Here is a 7,770-nt window from a genome sequence, read left to right as displayed (position 1 = left end):
TTTTTTTTTTTTGTCTAGTGTCAGCGCGTGGCTTTGCAACAGTGACTAAATATTTATGTTTCACTGTCGAAAGTGCATAGCAGCAAATCAAAGTAAGACCTGGTTGCTATAAATTAGACTGCAGAACCAAAGATCAGAGCATTGCCTTCCCTGGGCTTCTGTGCTGAAGGAGGAGGAGCAAGCCACTTTCTGCCACCTCCTCTGAGAACCGCATCAGTCATCAGCAATGACTTGTTTTGCACTGAAATGGTAAGACAGGATCACTATGGGAAGAAAAGAGCTCTTTCTTTTTTGGAGGAAGGAGTCACCTCAACCCAAAACATCAAATGCCATCAGTGGAAAGAACAAACTTTCTTCAGAGGGAGACTTAGCAACAAGCAAGAAAATGCAACAGCTGTGAAAACCAGTGCCAGGAAGATAAAGCAGTAGCCTGTACACCAAGGAGCAACAGTACTGATGGAAAAGTCAGGGAGAGACAAGGGCTTGAGCATGTATGCGCTCCCTTTCATAATGCAGCTTATTGATCTAAATGACTTTTAGATTAATAGAAGCAGTAACAGAAGATGTTCCTTTCTGAAAGATGCTTTGAGCAGCTGATGGTTTGCTTATTCTGAATTTAGAAGATAAACCTGGTTCTATTTGCCATGTTCTTTCCCGCATCTCCTAACAGAATTACCATCCGTGCTGACACTTGAAATTAATATAAGTGCTTCTTCATTTAGCAGGTCAAAACAATCTACTGCTAAGCTAATATATGCTATACTTGTCTATATATTTCACAACACAGAAGGAAGGATGACATTATTTTAATTACAGGATACAGGACAGGAATTCAGAGGATGAAAGTCTATTTTTGCAGTTGCCAAAATTGTACACATCTTCAGCAAATCCTTTTACCACCTGTTAAAAAAGGGGAAAGCAAAGCTTGATGATTAAAATTGAGAGGTGCTGAAAATACCATGGTGATGGAGACTCTTCAGCTGAATATACAGCCCCTGCTATGATGACAAGCACACTCTCATCTTCCTTTGCAGTCAATGATAATGAAGGCAGAATTCTCCTGCTTGCAAGGGATGTCAGAATCTTCCTCACAAAGGCCTCAATGATTGGCTTTTCTGTAATTTTTCATGTATTTTACCTCTTTCAACATTCTACTGTTTAGACTCCAAGTATTAGGATTGCTACTGTTCTGGCAAGTAAATGACATACATCTTATTTTTAAAATAGTCCATGTTGAGAATGTGAAAATGAGACTTCCTAGTTGCCTCTATATGGCTTCTTCTCAAATATATACATACACACACATTTCCCTGGACCCACTGTCACGGAGTGCCACAGAGGCACACCAAACATCAGGTCAGACAGGCAATGAACTCAAAGCAAATTTATTCTAACCAAAATAATTCAGCAGAAACGGGGCTTATCCAAAACTATTCAACACTCCAACAACACTGTAAACCACTGATTTGGGATACCAAAGGGAATCCAATTATTACACGCTGAACACAGGCTCAGGAGATCCCCAGAATTTGTAATGATGATCCAAAATGCCCACTCACTCATAAGATGAGGACTCCATAAGGGTAACACAGAATATGCAGTCACTCAGCAATGGTGTGATGGCCCTCAAGGGTAACCCAGAACGTACAGTCACTCATGGATAGGTTGAGGACACTCAGTCCTTGAGGAAGTTTCCTTGGTTGATGTCTCAACCTAAGGGAGAGTCTCCAACTGCAGACCTGCTGCTCCAAGGAGGACCAATGCAAAATGGGGTCTCCAGCAGGGCTCCATTTATACCCTAAGTTGAATCTGATCTGTGGTCAAATATGGTCAGCGGTCTAGAAACTTCTCCTCAAAGAGGTGTTTCATTGGCTAAGGGCCCTGTCTGTCAACAAAGGACCGTGTGCATGACCATAGTGGTCCACTGGTCTAGAAGTTTCTGGTGGCATTGAGGGGTGGGGAGGAAGTGCACCCATCTTCCACCACAGGAAATTTGTCTCAGTGGCTTTGCATGTTCATAGGATTTGCAGACATCCAATGCCCCTGCAAGAATAGTTGTTCCCTCAGCGCATCAGCCCTGCAGAGATCCCAGGTGCCACCCATGGGCATGCACAAAGCAGCCTGGGCAGCACAGCACAGAAGGTCTGATCCATCCCCAGTGGCCTGGGCTGCAACCATGTTTGCTACAAGTTACAGGAGCCCAGGAGCTGGTGCTTCATTTCAGCTTCTTGCAGCCATTTTACAAGGCGTGGATTTTGAGTGGCAATGAAAGAACAAAGCAGAAGTTTTCCTCCTAAGTTTCGGAGAAGGAGGACTGTCTCTTGGATTCTGCCTTTATTTTCTCAAAATTATAGGTTTAATCATATCATCTGAGCAGTCTGGATTTACATTACATCAGAATAATGTTACTTTCTGTGGTACTTCAGGATGACAGCTTTTTATGGGGAGCTTTACATTTAAAAGGATCATTAACTATACAATCACATAATTGGATCCTTATGTCACAGTTTTTGTTTGAAAAGCTTAAATGGTTTCTGCATATGTTAATAAACTCGTTATAGCACTGAGAGCATAAATGCTTGACAGATTGTCTGGGAGGAGAAATGAAAGGGAGACCATCTAAACTTCCATTTTTGTGAGGGAAGGAATCTGGCACGCTGGAGACACAGCAGGAAACCAATGAGGAACAGAATGTACAACCATTGCTGCTGTTAAATATAGATCCTCAGCTCTGAGACATTGAAGAGCCTTGCTCTTGGGGTCTCTTCTGCTAACAAGCATCTCATGTCCCCAAACCACCTCGCCTTCAGGACGTTGCAGAAAGTCAAGTCAGATGAGGGTATTCCGTCTCCCCATCTACTGTAAGTTATTCCAGAAGGTGATGGAGCACTTTTTACAGCTCATGCAAGCATAATGTTTCTGGATTTAATTTTTTAAAAGTTTTTTATTAGGTCTAATTGTCAAATGTACCACTTTGGCATCTGCTAGTGAAGCTATTCTGCCATCAGTTGTGTATTGCAAGTGAAAAAAACCCAAGCATATTTTTTTATGCTTTGCTACATTTGTTTTTTTCCAAGTGAACATAGAAGCAGTCGTTTATCTACTGACCTTCAAGTGTTACTCTGATACAAAAAATACGAGTATGACTCAAACAGCATGATTACAACAGCATTATGGTAAGGTAAATATAATTTAGTTATACTTCCTCCCGCTGCAATATTTCCAGGAGACAGACTTTATAAAGAGCTACACCCAATAGTAAAATAATTTTTGCTCAGTAAACAAATACAGAGAGCTGTTATAAAGTCCAACATGGAGCTCAGCCAGAAATACGCCGCTGCTTTTAAGTGGCAATATATCAGCTGCAAACGAGCAACTCAACATTTGTATAGTCAAACTAATAGGAAGCCTAAAATGCTGAAGTTGAGAGTGCAGACTGCAGTTGGTTTTGCAGACTGAACACCCTGTGCCTCCATACATGGACCTGTAGATTTTGAAAGCTTCCCCACCCCCCTCTAAATGTAACATTAGATTTGTCTTGCTTGTGGAACTAATCAAAACATTGTGTGGCTGAGGGAATGGCAAATACACACTAGCTGGCTGCCGTCCTCATCAGAAACAAGGACGGGATTTCACATTTCCACCGAAGGAGAGACCTCTGCTACCATCCTGCCTCCATCACCTAACCGCTGTGATAGAATTACCAAGCCAAACAACACTGCCATGAACAGTTAAAGCAGTTTTGGCCTTTTAAATAGGAGCTCCATGGTGTGGGGTCAGCTGTCTTGCTGGAAACGGGAAGCTGAGATGTGCCCATGGCAATGATGGGTTTGGGATGCAATGCCTGCTCAGTCGCCTCCGAAGGAGTCTGAGATATGCAGTGTGCTTTCAAACACAGTAAGGCAACAACATTGATACATACAGATTTTTATACACAATTTAAGCGCTGGATCTCCATGTGTATAGATTCTTCCCAACACAACCACTCTCAACATTTGAGAACTTTGTTTCTAGGATGGGGTACTTTGGACACGAAGCAGTGTCCTTGTAGCAAGTCCATCTCTCCTGCCCGTCTAATGTCCATCACCATAACGGAGGATAGGCAGGTAGCAGAAGAGCACGAATCGCCACACAGCTCTCATGTTTTGCCATTTCTTTTTTTCCCTTGACACAAGCATTTCTACACACCCCCTACCAAGAGCAGCTAGGAAAGACCTTTTTAACTGTTCCATAATTAGCAAGAGCCCTTCCCTCTCACAGAGCAGTGTAGGAGAGCCGTAAGTGTGCATAGAAAGGAAGAACCTGGAGAAATACAAGTAGACATCTTGGGACACCAGCTCCAGCAGAGCTCCCCAGAGTGGTACAATGAGAGCTCCAGGGATTGTGTCCTCCAGCAGGAAGATCAGAAGAGCAATCCCCGCTGGAGGTAACACCTTTCAGTACAACACTTCTCTACAATGAAGCAATGTCATTTTCACTTCCAGTAGCTGGAAAAACTCTGAAATGCTTAATAATAATAATAATAAAGGCCTGGATAACAAGAAATAGCCACAATAAGGAATAAGGTAGGGTGGCAGATGCCCCATGACAGCACCATAGCATAAAAGAAAAATACAACAGCTGATGATACTTAAGACAACACACCCTTGCAATACTTTGTCATAGAAGACATCCAACATTTACATAGAGATGTATTCTTCATCTAATATCCCTTTATCCAATTGGAAAGCTTTTCTCTTGTACCTCTAAAATATAACACAGGGGAAGCTCAAGCAACATTGTAGAAATCGATACTTCTCTGCCTGACTTGGACAAAAAGTCAGTGTTTGACATGAAGCAAATTTATCCGTGGAAAACAAAACCCTGCATTACATAGGATGGTAATACCAAGGCTCTGAAAAAAAACGAAACCTTTACAACTTTGGCTGCAACTTTCACACTATTAGGTTGCAAAGCATGCACATGTGGTTTTAAGACTTTTATTAAAAAAAACCCAAAACACTTCAAATATATTATCACAATGGTTGCTTGGTAGTATGGGGTCTGATGCATGACAGAAATTATAAACTAGAAAAGCAAGATTGCTAGAAAAAATACTTGAGTTATCTGGGAATAGATTTGTAAAGCAAATAAAGAGTTTCTGTGGAGCACTTAAGTACAGAACAGTTCACAACTGGGTTAATGGAAAAGAGCATTACCATTTCCTCTTTTTTTTTTTAAACTAACAGATGGTATTTAGGCCTTGTAAAAGGTTACCCCTCTAAACTCTTACAGTTGACTAACAGAGAAAAATATGTTTCTTGGTTATTTGTCAAACCAAACATTACAGACTCAAGAGGAAGCTTCAACTTCAGTCAAGTACTTGCACGATTTACCTAACGACGCACAACTGGAAAAGTCACAGCATGCAAACAGAAACAGATGTTCACTTTCACAAACAAATGCCATCCCTACCCATCCATAAATCCTTCAGAGGATGAAAAGGAATCATAGTCCTATCAGCCATGTACTGACTATCCCAGAACATTCTTACTCAAACGTACTTATAAAATCTTCTTTAAATACCAAATAAAGATATATTCCTCTCTCTGAACTTTATCTCTGCAGTCTCTTTGGGATATCAACTTCTAAGACAAGCAGTAGAAAGTTATAAAGGAATGCTTTGAACTTGCACAGTAATTATTTTGAAGGGATGCCATTTAATCAGTGTACTCTTTCCTTGCCTCTATTAGACCCATTGGCTTACCAGAAATTACTGGAAATACTTTTTAGCGTAAATATCTTGATTACTATTTTGTATACTGGTACACGTTTCCAAGACGATCTTCCTCTTTCCCATCTCCAGAGGTTACCATCCTCTTCAGCTGCTCCAAAGATGTTGAAAGTTGGCTGCAATGTCCTTCTCATGGATGAACTGCTGGATGGCAGTGCAGCCTCAAAAGCTAGTCATGACTTAGTAACAGACAACTTACAGCCAGTACAAAGAGGTAGCAAATAGCATTGCACCAGGGTGGAGAAAAAGACATTAAGTAAATTAGATATTTGTTGTAACGTTCTATTTTGAAAAGCAGAACACACACAGGCAGCCATGCCTTGGTTTCTGTAGGTGCACCATTCTTCCCAGGTCCCTGAGGTGGTGGCAGGGATCAGATGTGCAAAGTCCAGCATTGTCACTGTGTGCTCCTAAGAACTCTAACCTATCATTGACATCCAATAAGACATGTACAGTCACCTCCTTTATCTGTTTGCCTGCCATCTTTCACTTGTTTCTCTCTGTAGTCTTACTTTTCCTCAGTCTCCATCTGTCTTGGCCTCCCTGAGTACTTTGTGAACTGGTGACTGACTGGAGTTGGATGCAGCACCCTTAGCTTCTCCAAGACATCTGGTGGAACAAACTCATGCTGTCACCGTGTCACGAATAACTCAGATTTGGGGAAAGATTTAATTTCTTTCTGATGCACTACTGCATAATTCAACTCCAAGGCAAAGCCCTAGAAAACCAGGCTTCCTTTCTTGGTGTGTATAAATAATCGCCTGTGTCTCTCTTCACCACTGCTATATTTCAACTTACAGAGAAAGCAAAGGAAGGGAAAATATAATTTTATGCATGATATTAGATGGCAACCCCTGAATTCAGGAAAAAAAAAGTTAAAAAGAAAGAAGAAAAAAACAACCCCAAAACCACAAATCACCAAGAATTGTATGTGCCGTTAGTGTACCTTGAAGAAATCTATACACTTTTCCACATACATCTTTTTGCAGCATTTGCAGCATGCATGTTCTCCACTGCAGCTGCTGCCCTTTCTTACAGCACAATATCTGTATGTGCCAATGTAATTTAGCAGTATGGATCCTTCATTTCCCCACATTTCTCCACACAGTTGGAGAAACAGCAACATATGGAGAACATATTTTAAAGCATGCAAGAGAATGACCAGCTTTTTCTTCTGTGAGTGCTTGTATACATACCCGACACTGAGTGATAAATCCAGGCAACAACATACACCTTCACAGAGTACCTGAATGTGTATCACAGGCTTTTACTGAGCAGCACCAGAAGTATCATACGTGGAAACTGAAGAACAGTGTAGTGTCTTTGTGCAAATGCAACTCCCCAGCAACGACTTTGCAAATCACAAAGACATTTTTCACTGCTGTTGCCTGAGTTACAATGAGAATGCTCTCAGCAAAAGTAGTGGATCTACCTTGACAATCTTGCAGCAGGTGATGAAGGTGCCAGCTAACCAGTAAGACTACTTCCCCAGGGTCACACCATTAGATCGTTTAATTTTAGCAGCCACCACGTATGAAGATTGACCTGAAAGGTTTGATTTTCTGTAGAACAAAGGAAAACACTGAACTTTTGTGTGAGTTATGAAGTAACCCCTTGACCACAGAAATGTGCTAAATGGAAAAGAAAACCGTTACATGAATTTATTGACTCCTGGCAGAAACAAAACACAGCTATTGGCCCAGTATAAGCTCTTAAGCCCTCCTGATAAATTACCTCGAAGAAAACAAAATTAGAAGGAACAGTTATTAGACCTAAATCTCTCTCATGCTTATGGAACAAAAAACGTTTGTCAAAAGGTGAAGCTGTCACAAGCTCAGATGATTGCCTTATCCATCTCATGACTACCAGTGTAATACAAACTCAGCTAAGATTTTCATACCTAAAAATTTCCTAGAGTGGGAACAGAGAACATCTTAGAGCAAGCAGATGACTTCCCTAGTAGAGATGCTGACTCCTATTGCAAAATTATACTTTAT

The sequence above is a fragment of the Streptopelia decaocto genome (assembly GCF_964273445.1).
Source record: "Streptopelia decaocto genome assembly, chromosome: 2".
Lineage (NCBI taxonomy): Eukaryota > Metazoa > Chordata > Aves > Columbiformes > Columbidae > Streptopelia > Streptopelia decaocto.
This window is presented reverse-complemented; position numbering follows the sequence as displayed.